The 13,285-nt window shown below is 44.2% G+C and overlaps 1 long non-coding RNA gene across 1 annotated transcript in view; it reads left to right on the top strand.

Moving 5' to 3' along the window:
* The window catches only part of LOC140396761 (uncharacterized), a 159,010-nt gene extending 148,813 nt beyond the window's left edge, over positions 1–10,197 (top strand). Inside the window, exon 5 of the long non-coding RNA XR_011936627.1 lies at positions 9,184–10,197. This is a non-coding gene — a long non-coding RNA (uncharacterized lncRNA). The remainder of the gene's footprint in view (positions 1–9,183) is intronic.
* Positions 10,198–13,285: the final 3,088 nt, after the last annotated feature.

Raw genomic sequence — 13,285 nt, 5'->3', positions numbered from 1 at the left:
TCTCACTCCCCTCACTGTCTCCCTCTCTCACTCCCCACACTGTCTCTCACTCTCACTCCCCTCACTGTCTCCCACAATCACTCCACTCATTGTCTCTCACTCTCACTCCCCTCACTGTCTCCCACTCTCACTCCCCTCACACGCTCACACCCCTCAAAGTCTCCCACTCTCACTCCCCTCACTGTCTGCCACTCTCACTTCCCTCACTGTCTCCCACTCTCACACCCCTCACTGTCTCCCACTCTCACTTCCCTCACTGTCTCCCAATCTCACTCCCCTCACTGTCTCCCACTCTCACTCCCCTCACTGTCTCCCACTCTCACTTCCCTCACTGTCTCCCACTCTCACTCCCATCACTGTCTCCCACTCTCACTCCCCTCACTGTCTCCCACTCTCACTCCCCTCACTGTCTCCCACTCTCACTTCCCTCACTGTCTCACACTCTCACACCTCTCACTGTCTCCCACTCTCACTCCCCTCACTGTCTGCCACTCTCACACCCCTCAAAGTCTCGCACTCTCACTCCCATCACTGCCTCTCACTCTCACTCCCCTCACTGTCTCCCACTCTCACTCCCCTCACTGGCGCCCACTCTCCCTCCCCACACTGTCTCTCGCTCTCACTCCCCTCACTGTCTCCCACTCTCACTCCCCTCACTGTCTCCCACTCTTACTCCCCTCACTGTCTCCCACTCTCACACTCCTCACTGTCTCCCACTCTCACTCCCCTCACTGTCTCCCACTCTCTCTCCCCTCACTGTCTCCCTCTCTCACTCCCCTCACTGTCTCCCAATCTCACTCCCCTCACTGTCTCCCTCTCTCACTCCCCTCACTGTCTCCCACTCTCACTCCCCTCACTGTCTCCCACTCTCAATCCCCTCACTGTCTCCCACTCTCACTCTCCTCACTGTCTCCCAGTCTCACTCTCCTCACTGTCTCCCACTCTCACGCCCCTCACTGTCTCCCACTGTCACTCCCCTCACTGTCTCCCACTCTCACTCCCCTCAATGTCTCCCACTCTCACACCGCTCACTGTCTCCCACTCTCACTCCCCTCACTGTCTCCCACTCTCACTCCCCTCACTGTCTCCCACTCTCACTCCCCTCACTGTCTACCACTCTCACTCCCCTCACTGTCTCCCACTCTCACTCCCCTCACTGTCTACCACTCCCACTCCCCTCACTGTCTCCCACTCTCACTCCCCTCACTGTCTCCCACTCTCACACCCCTCACTGTCTCCCACTCTCACTCCCCTCACTGTCTCCCACTCTCACTCCCCTCACTGTCTCCCACTCTCACTCCCCTCACTGTCTCCCACTCTCACTCCCCTCACTGTCTCCCACTCTCACACAACTCACTGTCTCCCATTCTCACTCCCCTCACTGTCTCCCATTCTCACTCCCCTCACTGTCTCCCACTCTCACTCCCCTCACTGTCTCCCACTCTCACTCCCCTCACTGTCTCTCACTCACACTCCCCTCACTGTCTCCCACTCTCACTCCCCTCACTGTCTCCCACTCTCACTCCCATCACTGCCTCTCACTCTCACTCCCCTCGCTGTCTCCCACTCTCACTCCCCTCAATGTCGCCCACTCTCCCTCCCCACACTGTCTCTCACTCTCACTCCCCTCACTGTCTCCCACTCTCACTCCCCTCACTGTCTCCCACTCTTACTCCCCTCACTGTCTCCCACTCTCACTCCCCTCACTGTCTCCCACTCTCACTCCCCTCACTGTCTCCCACTCTCACTCTCCTCACTGTCTCCCAGTCTCACTCCCCTCACTGTCTCCCAGTCTCACTCCCCTCACTGTCTCCCAGTCTCACTCCCCCACTGCCTCTCACTCTCACTCCCCTCACTGTCTCCCACTCTCACTCCCCTCACTGTCTCACACTCACACTCCCCTCACTGTCTCCTACTCTCACTCCCCTCACTGTCTCCCACTCTCACTCCCCTCACTGTCTCCCACTCTCACTCCCCTCACTGTCTCCCACTCTCACTCCCCTTACTGTCTCCCACTCTCACACCACTCACTGTCTCCCACTCTCACTCCCCTCACTGTCTCCCACTCTCACACCCCTCACTGTCTCCCATTCTCACTCCCTTCACTGTCTCCCACTCTCACTCCCCTCACTGTCTCCCACTCTCATACCCCTCACTTTCTCCCACTCAAACCCTCTCTGTTACCCACTCTTACACCCGTCATTATATTCCACTGTCACTCCCCACCATCTCCCCCACTCTAAAACACATTACTCTCTCCCACTCTCACACACCTCACTGCCTCCTACCCTAACACCCCTCCCTATCTCCCACTCTCACTCCCCTCACTGTCTCCCACTCTCACTCCCCTCACTGTCTCCCACTCTCACTCCCCTCACTGTCTCCCACTCTCACTCCCCTCACTGTCTCCCAGTCTCACTCCCCTCACTGTCTCCCACTCTCACTCCCCTCACTGTCTCCCACTCTCATACCCCTCACTTTCTCCCACTCAAACCCTCTCTGTTACCCACTCTTACACCCGTCATTATATTCCACTGTCACTCCCCACCATCTCCCCCACTCTAAAACACCTTACTCTCTCCCACTCTCACACACCTCACTGCCTCCCACTCTAACACCCCTCCCTATCTCCCACTCTCATTCGCCTCAATGTATACCACTCTCGCACACCTCACTATCTCCCACTCTAAGACCCTCACTGTCTCCCACTGTCGTGGACATCATAATAAAGACAAATTCCTCGAGGTTCGATTTAAGGAAATGTATTTACACAAATATATTGCACAGCACTCTGAGATTCGATTGAAGTTAGCACGTTTATATAATCTGAAGTAAACAAGCAAGTTTATGTTAAATCTGCCTTGGAAAGTACGTACGATGAAATGCTTAATACGTATGTTTGCTTTGTTATCTTTCGGAGGACAATGTGTTTTCATAATAAGACTGAAACCAGAATATTTCAGCAGTATTTCATTTATGTTAATTTCCCTTCCACAATTCCCTAATTGTTGATCTTTTGATCAACACCTTTTAGTAAATTATCGTGTACTCCGTAGAGAAGGATGGTTTATAATGTAAGGGAACGGACGTGTGACAGTTCCCTGCGTGTTATGAGCTGGTAGGAAGGAGGTCAGGTGGCTAGGGCTGTTCCCGTGTTAGTACAATAAAAATATCTTGCGCAATATTAAAACAGTAACCATCGACAATCAAGATTACAATGGCGATTATAATCCAGAACACAACCCTCTGTCCTGACGATCCTACCATCCAAAGTCAAAGTCCCATCCCTGCTTCTCATGAAATCTTGTTCCCTCTCCACGAATGTGATCCGCCTGATTATCAATTTTTCTGAGTTATCAGGGATTTATGTGCAACAGTAACTTCCAGTCAGGGCACAGGTGCCTCCCTTTTCAGCTAACAAGAAATCAGGAGCCATCCTATTCTGCAGGGCAACCGCTCTTACAGCGACCATTTCAGTTTCTATCTGGTTAACAGCTTCTGCAGTGTCATTAGCTACCTGCTCAAGGATGTCTCGCAGTTCGCGTAGTTCGTATGCATTACTGGCTATTCCTAATGGTGGTATCATTATTCCCAGCATTTGTGCCCATTTCATACCACTTCGTGTCGTCCTGTGATGGGGATTGTCCTGCAGTTGCTGGACGTGATGTTACATAAGGGGATACATATCCCAAATATCAGGAGCCTTCCCAATTTTCTGGTAACCACGGGTGCGCCTTACGTCCACAGATAAAATATGTGCTGTTACATGCGGTCAGGTTTCCTTTACTATCAGTCATCATTAGTCTAATCGGTCCCCTTCCCAGGAGCCTCCACTAGTTTGATTTTCGTCTCCTGACTAATCAAAGATGAATAGTCCTTTAGCTGTAGTGCCAATTCAAGGTCTGGTCGCACTGACTCGTGCCTACTGAGTGGGTCCCATATGTTATATGATTCTTAAAGCATATTGTTCCTTTTGGGACTCCAGTATAATTGGGAAGGATCAACCAGGGCGTTCGACGTGTTACATTAAACCTAGGCCCCCACCATTCCTCAAACATATTCGTATCGTATCCAGTTAATCTCCAATCGAACATATTCTGTGTCTCTTCACCACGTCCTGTACTATTTTGTCTTAGAGCCCATTCTGCTAACTCTTTATTGGTGAATGGGATAGGTCGCACAGGGAAGCCCTCCCCAAACGTCTTGGAATGTGTGTACAAACCCAACAACTGAATTTATTTACTCTCTCTGCGCATAAGTGAGACATGTATATTAAGGTGTTAGAATGCAGTCTACCCTCTACATGAAGTTGGAGTAATATGATAATATTAAAACATCAACGCCGTCATTCTCTTCAGGCTAGCGTTTCGCTAGTCCTCTGAAAGTTCCGTATGATGTAGTTTACACGAGTTGCGTGGATCCCATCTGGATTTTCTTTTCATTTAACGGCTGTTCGGGTTATTAGCAGTCCTTGGTAGCGTCCATTCCACCGAGGAGAAAAAGAATCTTTCTTTACTGTGTCAGGTGAGAGTACCTTTATGACATTGATGTTGAAACAATGTACCTTTAAGAAAGCAGTGATGTCAGAGAGTGGGTGGGGCTGAGCTCAGGGCAGCCATTTTGGAAGTTTCAGTTAGGAAAAGCAGCTTGTGTGTGTCTGTGTGTTTCCAGAGAGCTGCAGTTTTGCAGTTTGTAAAGAGTTGGCAGTGTCTGTGTTTGCAGTTAGCTGTAGCTCTGCCATGAAAGACTATCTCTGGATCATTTTGGTCATTTAAACTCATAATAGTAAAGCCTTTGACCTGATGTGATTCTGTTTAAAGGTGTTAAGTCTCTTGGACGTGTGAAGGAACATTTTGAGGAATTATTTACTGTTGCAATATTTTCGGAGTTATCTTTGAAGTAAGGGGTGTTAAGAGTTCCAATGTTTATTTCAGATTTTAAGTTGAGTTCATGGAATAAACATTGTTTTGTGTTTAAAAACCCACTTGTCCATAATTGTAATTCCATCCTAGGGAACAAGCCATGTGCTAGGAAAAGCAACAAATCCTTTAAAGGGGAGGTTGGTTGAACTCCATGATACATTTTGGGGTTCTGAAAACTCCTCAACCATAACAATTGGGGGCTCGAGGGGGAGAAAAATCTATCTATTGGATTGGCTTTTGTGAACTTTAAGACAGTGAAAGATTGTTGCTTTTTGGTGTGGTATTTTAAGTGGGGAGAATGTTGTGAACAATGGCTCTTTCAGAGGCTCAAAGTTTTGGGATGGAGAATGTCACATGTAGTGCTTTACGGACAGAAACGAAAAGCAGACTGTAGGATTTGGCATGGACATTGCAGTTAACATTACCTGACAAAATACGAAAGGATGAGGTAATTATGGCGGTGGTTAAGCATTTAAAGTTGCCTGAGATAGAGTTTGACTCATTGGAAATGGCAAAAATTCAGTTGCAAATTAAACAAATGGAACATGAGAAAGAATTGAAGAGGCTGGCATACGAGAGTGAGAGAGAGGAAAAATAAAGTGAAACTGATAGAGGAAAAAGCAAGAAAAAGAGAGAAAGAGGAAAAATAAAAGGAGAGAGAAGAATGGAGAAAAGAAAGATTAGCCCTAGCAGAACAAAAAGAAAAGAAACATGATAAGGATCAGGGAAAAAGATAAAGAGAGGGAGATAGAATTCAGAAAATGGCCATGAAACATGACAGTCAGGTAAAATTGGCAGACATAAAGGGAAATGTACAGTTGGATGATAGTGATGAGGATAGTGAGAAAGAGCGTCATAGTCGAAGGCTTGGTGGGAATCTATTTAAATATGTCCAAGCATTGCCAAGGTTTGACGAGGAGGAAGTGGAAGTATTTTTCATTTAATTTGAGAAGGTAGCTAAACAAATGAAATGGCCACTGGACATGTGGGTGTTACTGATTCAAACAAAGCTGTTAGGTAGAGAGAGTGAAGTGTTTGCATCACTGCCGGAGGAGGTTTCTGGAACGTATGAGGAGGTAGAGAAATCCATCTTAAGTGCATATGAGCTAGTGCCTTAAACTTACAGACAAACGTTTAGGAATTTAAGGAAAGAATTTGGTCAAACATATATGGAGTTTGAAAGGCTCAAACAGAGTAATTTTGATAGGTGCATCAGGGCTTTGAAAATAGACCAAACGTATGAAGCTCTCAGAGAAAATATACTTTTGGAGGAGTTTAAAAATTCAATTCCTGATGCAGTGAGAGGGCACAGGGCCAAATCGCTGGCTTTGAAAGCAGACCAAGGCAGGCCAGCAGCACGGTTCAATTCCCGTAACAGCCTCCCCGAACAGGCGCCGGAATGTGGCGACAAGCTGCTTTTCACAGTAACTTCATTTAAGTCTACTTGTGACAATAAGCAATTTTCATTTAATTTCATTTCATATGGAAGAACAGAGGGTTCAAACTGCGAGATTAGCAGCGGAAATGGCAGATGATTATGTATTAGTTCATAAACCAAAGATTGGTTTCCGACATCAGTTTCAGCCGGTGAGGGATATAAACTGGGGACATGAGAAATACTCAAGTGGTAAAGGTAAAGGTGATCTGATGGGAGACAATAAAGACAGTGTACTTCAGATTAAAAAAGAAATCCAGGAGGGTGGAAAAGAAATGAAAAGTCTCAGATGTTTTCACTGTAATAAAGTAAGCCATGTAACGTCACAGTGTTGGTGGTTGAAGAAAAGCACTGGGAAGGCTGATGTGGTAAAACAGGATAAGACAGTGGGGTTTGTTAGAGTGGCCATGGAAAGCCCAAGGGAAGCGAAGGAGGTGCAAACGATTGTACAGCCTGTTCAAGAAGTAATTGTTAAGAAGGTGCCAGATGTTTTTAAATAATTTACTTGTGTGGGTAAAGTTTACTCATGTGTATCAAGAGGAACAGGTAAAGAAGTCACAATTTTATGAGATACAGGGGCTAGCCAACGTTTAATGGTAAGTGATGAGGGATTATGTAGTTTGCGATGAATGTTGCCAGAAAAGGTGGTGATATGTGGAATTTAGGGTGAGAGGAGTAGCGTTCCATTATATAAGGCAAGGTTGGAAAGTCTAGTGAAGAGTGGTGAAGTGGTAGTAGGAGTAATAGATAAATTATCTTGTCCAGTAATACAGTTTATCTTGGGTAATGATATAGCTGGATCGCAGGTGGGAGTGATGCCGACTGTGGTTGATAAGCCAGCGTAAAACCAGTCAACTGAATTGTTGAACGGCGAATATCCTGGGATTGTTCCGGATTGTGTAGTAACCGGGTCGCAAAGTCACAGGTTAAGACAAGAGGAGAAATCAAAGAGTGAAGATGAAGTAGAAGTGCAATTATCAAATACGATTTTTGATCAGATGGTTGAAAAAGAACAAGAACAGGTGGAGGATGAGGCGGATATTTTTAGTTCAGGAAAATTGGCGGAGTTACAACAGAAAGATGTAGAAATAAAATGGACAAATCAGAAAGCATATACGGAAGAGGAATCTGACAGTATACCAGAGTGTTATTACTGTAAAAATGATGTCTTGATGAGGAAATTGAGACCTGTACATATTCTGGCGGATGAAAAGTGGGCAGAAGTTCATCAAGTTGTCTTGCCGGTAGGGCATAGGAAGGAGGTGTTGCGAGTTGCACAGGCGGTACCAGTGGGAGGTCATTTGGGAATAAGGAAAACTCAAGCTAAAATCCAGAAACATTTTTATTGGCCTAGACTACATAAAGATGTACTTAAATTGTGTCAATCATGTCACACATGTCAAATGATAGGGAAACCTCAAGCATGATAAAACCAGCACCCTTAATACCCATTCCAGCATTTGAGGAACCTTTTACAAGGGTCCTAATCGATTGTGTAGAACCGCTTTCTGAAACAAAAAGTGTGAATCAATATCTTTTGACTGTAATGGATCTGTCTACTCGGTTTCCAGAGGCCATTCCAGTACGTAATATTACAGCTAAAAGGATTGTGGAGGAGTTACTTAAATTATTTACTAGATGTGGACGACCCACAGAAATTCAATCGGATCAAGGAACGAATTTTACTTCACAGTTATTCAACAAAGTTATGGACTGCTTAAGAATAAAACAATTTAAATCAACTGCGTACCATCCAGAATCACAGGGAGCGTTAGAAAAGTGGCATCAGACATTAAAGATAATGTTGAGTGTCTATTGTCAAGACTATCCAGAGGATTGGGATAAATGAATCCCATTCGTATTGATTGCAATTAGGGATGCACCTAATGAGTCTACCAAATTTAGTCCTTTTGAACTAACTTTTGGTCATGAGGTATGAGGACCACTTAAATTGATTGAGGAAAAATTGGTGGGTGAGAAATCGGAAATTACACGATTGGATTACGTGTCAAATGTTAGGGAACGATTAAATAGAGCAGGTGAAATGGCTAAACAACATTTGAAAGTTGCACAAAATGTGATGAAACGGGTAGCGGACAAGAAATCCAACCTTTGTAGTTTTGCCACTGGGGATAAAGTTTTGTTACCAGTGGTAGGGGAGCCTTTAAAAGCTCGGTTTTGTGGACCGTATCCGATTGAAAGGAAATTAAGTGACGTGAATTATGTGGTTAAAAACACCAGATAGAAGGAAGATTCACCGAGTGTGTCATGTGAATATGCTTAAAAAGTACTTTGAAAGGGAAGGAGAGAAAAAGGAGGTTTTAATGATTCTAACTCAAAGTGACGAACCAAATCCAGATGTTTGTGAATTTTGCTCAAACCAAATTAGAAAAAGAGGATGTTCTTAAACATTGGGATGAATTGTTAAGTTACCGTCCAGAGGAAAAACGAACTGACCTGAAAGATTTATTGATATCACATCGGCAAGTTTGTAGAGATATATTGGGATGTACTAAAATGGCTATGCATGATGTAGATGTGGGAAATGCTGTTCCTATCAAACAACATCCATATAAACTTAATCCTTTAAAATTGGCATAGGTTAACAAAGAGATTGAAAGTATGCTTAAAAATGCCATAATTGAACTGGGTTGCAGCAACTGGAGCTCACCCATAGTGATGGTACCTAAAGCAGACGGTACCCAACGGTTGTGTTTGGACTACAGAAAGGTGAATACAGTTACATGAATGGACTCTTATCCTGCCCCACCATTGAAGGATTGCATTGAGAAAGTGGGATAATCTTCTTTTATTTCTAACTTCCAGGCATGGAAAGAACATTTAAAACATCGTATGGTGTTCTTCGATCGACTTCAGTAGGCGGGTTTGGTGATAAACCTAGCCGAACGTGAATTTGGAGAAGCCCGAATCACTTTCCTTGCGGAGTTTCCGTTATCCTCAAGACGAAGGGAAATAATGCGAATTCTTATCATGAATTGCTTTGGTCGAACAGTTGTGCAGAAGGTTTGTGGAGTGATTACTTGACTGATGGACTTGCTAAAGAAACGTCAAAAATTTCTAGGGACAGCGGACTTTCAACAGGCATTTGACTGCCTGAAAGCTGTGGTAACCAATGTTCCTGTATTGGAGAATTGCAAGGAGCTCTGTGGTCAGATTGACCTAAATTATATGATTCTGAAGAGAAATGCCGAAATCGAGAAGGATTTCGGTTGGAGGAAGAACAGCAAAGAAAAATGGACTATATTATTATATCTGTTAGAGGGTGTTGTTTTTTTTTTTTTAAATGAAAATGTATATTTACTGTCTGCATTTCTTAGTGGATGGTGCAAACGTGAAAAATAAAACCACCTTGAAGTTCATTGTTTATTTTTTTTTCTGGGGGGCGGGGGGAGGTGTCATGTGAGAGTGCCTTTAAGACATGGATGTTTAAGCAATGTACCTTTAAGAAAACAGTGATGTCAGAGAATGGGTGGGGCTGAGCTCAGGTCAGTCATTTTGGAAGATTCAGTTTGGAAAAGCAGCTTGTGTGTGTGTGTTTCCAGAGAGCTGCAGTTTTGCAGTTTAAAAATAGCTTGGCAGTGTCTGTGTTTGCAGTGAGCTGCAGCTCTGCCATGAAAGACTATCTCTGGATCATTTGGGTGATTTAAACTCGTAATAGTAAAGCCTTTATCCTGATGTGATTCTGTTTAAAGGTGTTAAGTCTCTTGGAAGTTTGAAGGAACAATTTGAGGAATTATTTACTGTTGCAATATTTTCGGAGTTATCTTTGAAGTAAGGGGTGTTAAGAGATCCAATGTTTATTTAAGATGTTTAGTTGAGTTCATGGAATAAACATTGTTTTGTGTTTAAAAACCCACGTGTCCATAATTGTAATTCCACACCTAGGGAACAAGCGTGCGCTAGGAAAAGCAAGAAATACATTAAAGGTGGAGGTTGGTTGAACTCCATAGTACATTTTGGGGTTCTGAAAATGCCTCGCCCATAACAACTGCTTTCACATAAACATTCTCCAGGTTTAAAGGGTGTGTATTTCCCTCTTTTGGCTGCATCTGAGTCTGCCGCACCTTTTCATGGTGTTGTTTCAGCGGTTTCACACACGGCCTGGACATATTGTAATGATGCTTCATCTGCCCATATTAAGGCATACCCTTGACCACAGTACATAAGGCCACCGAGTAATAGGCAAGCGGTCTTTTCACTCCTCAATGCTCTTGCACCAGGACCCCTGTTGCAATCCCCCTGCTTCATTCACATAAAGAGTAAAGGGCTTGCTGAAATTAGAAATTTCCAACGCAGGAACTTGTTTCAAATTACGAAATGCTTGCTCCCTCTCTGGGATCCAGGTAACAACTGAAGGGGCATCCTGTAGGGTAGCCTTGCGCAATACTGTGTCCATCTCTCTACAGTCCGGGATCCTCTGCCTTCAATAGCCCACCATTCCGAGGAAGGTAACGGTTTCCTTTTCCGTGCGTGGTGTTGGAACCCTTGCTGCAGACTGTCCGCTTTCAGACCCAAGCCTCCGCTGTCCTTGCTGCAGCTGAAAGCCCAAATACTGACCAGCCTCCTGACAGAATTGCAGGTTGTCCATTGAGACCCTATGCCCTCTTTCTACAAGATGTGATAATAACAGAAGGGTATTATGTTGACAAATTAGCCCTCCCTCTGAGGCTGTCAGTATATTGAGGGAATGTTCGTCCTGCAGACAACTGGCATTCGTCCAAGTCTCTTTTAATGCTGTTAATTCCGATATGTAAAGGGAAATATATATTGACTTTCTGGGTATGGTATGGAGAAAAAGGCTGAGAAAGGATCCGTTGTTAATGGTATAGAAGACAAAATTACATTTATGTCAATGGAGCAATAGTGACAACAATTTTATTGATGGCTCTAAGATCTTGCACAAACCACCACTCGTTGGGTCTTCCTACCTTTGGAATGGGGAGTATAGGGGTGTTACGGGGGCTTTGTGTTCTCCTTAGCACCCCTTGCTGTAATAGTGCATTGTTCACTTCCTCTATCACGTTTTCTGCTTCCGTTGCCAACGTGTATAGTTTTAAGCAGGGCAGGGCAATGTTCTTCTGTATCTGCGCCCTATGCGCAGGGGCAGAATGTACTTCTCCAGCATGCTATTTATGTTGGGCCCATAGATGTGGCAGTACCTCGGTCAGGATTGAAGGGAGTAAATGCAGGCTCTCTCGGGGAGGTTGTTGTCTTTCAAATGTAGCGGCCATTGCTCCTCTTTCCAGGTCACTTTGCCCTCCTGTTTGCCATAAAATTTTATCAGGCAATTTCGTCCGTCCATTTCTAGGTAAACCCCACTGATTACTTTTTTCCTTTGGCCTCTTTGATCAGTTCTCCTATTTGCTTTGCCTCAGCGGGATGTTTTCCAGCCAATGTTAAATGGGGTTCTGAAGTTAAACCCATCCTAAAAATGTCTCTCTGACTATGGCTCAACTGTACTAACATTCCTAATCTCACAACACCGAAAAATATAAACGAGTGATATGCAATTTGGTCTGCTTTCCTTAGTGACTTTATGTTTGTAAATTGGATGCGCGCTCATCCTCATGAGCACACCAACACGTACAATGGGTCACTAGATTTTCTCGTCTGGACTATATCAGGTGTTTTAATAACTGTGCCCAAGGGTCATTAATCCTTTTTAAGACTTCCTGCAGTTTTTAACGATCGGGTGCAGGCTCACAAGTTATTACATTTTGCAGCTGGTGAGCTCGTATTTGAGACAGTTCTATAAACATTCCGTTATCAATGCGATGTATTACTGCTCCTAAGTTACAGAGTGGATGTCTGCTTAATAGGGTCAGGTGACGCTAGTTGCGGTACATCGTTCCTGGGGGTTAAATACTCCTTGGCCCCCTTGCATGACAGCCTCTTTCCCTCTATTTCCAACCAGTATTCGAGGGACTCATTTCCTTCATTCAAATGATCATTGTTATTGGGAACTCAGCCGCCATTTATGCCGTCGGGACTGCAATCCCATCACTCAAAGCTGACCAAGATGCACCATAAGAGTATTTCAGAAGCAGCAAAACGTCCCCTGGGATGCACACATTTAAGTAAATTTCCAATGATTGATTTTATCGGCATTAGCTATTCTTGGAGACGTATATTTTTTCTTTGTCAATTCAGAAAAGGTCAACTGTCTGCTGAAATGGTTAATGTTTCCTGCAGAATCTAAGCGGCGGTGAACTTGGCATGATGCCATTTACGACTTTTCACATAATATAAAAACTGATTCGTATTCAATTACTTTTATTCGTAAGGGCACATTCTTTCTTTTAAACTGATCGTAATTTCCAATGTTTCAATTCATTGGAGAAACATCAACACGCATCACTTAAGTTATAATCTCTGACTCTGACTCACAATGACAGACGATAAAAAAAATACAACCCACTTAGCACTTCATGCTTTGACTAAAATTAATTGGTTTTAACAAAACACACAGATTCTCACAGCTCACAAATATCACAGTTAACCAGTAGCCTTATCTCGTACACAAATCTGAATTCCTTTTTCGACAGGAACCCATCTGTTACATTTTTACCTTAATCTTCCATTTACTTTCACTCTCCTGTTTTTTTTGTCCGAAAGGGGGTCAGCTTCATTAGATTCCTATGCGGGACATATAGGTTCACCAACCTCATCTGTTGCTTTACGATTGTTTTTTTCCATTTTCGGACTCATTTTGACTCCCTTATCTGTCCTCTTTACGGACTTCACCTTCTTTCTCGCTCCGGATATCTTTACCGAGGCTTTGGGACGACCTGTGAGGGAGCGGCGAGTTTAGTGCTCATCGTTGCTTCTGCAAAATACTTTAGAACATATAAATAACAATAACAACAACCGCGCAAATCGGAAATCATTTACAAATACCACAGGGAGT

Source organism: Scyliorhinus torazame, chromosome 20, assembly GCF_047496885.1.
Source record: "Scyliorhinus torazame isolate Kashiwa2021f chromosome 20, sScyTor2.1, whole genome shotgun sequence".
Taxonomy (NCBI): Eukaryota; Metazoa; Chordata; class Chondrichthyes; order Carcharhiniformes; family Scyliorhinidae; genus Scyliorhinus; species Scyliorhinus torazame.
This window is presented reverse-complemented; position numbering and strand designations above follow the sequence as displayed.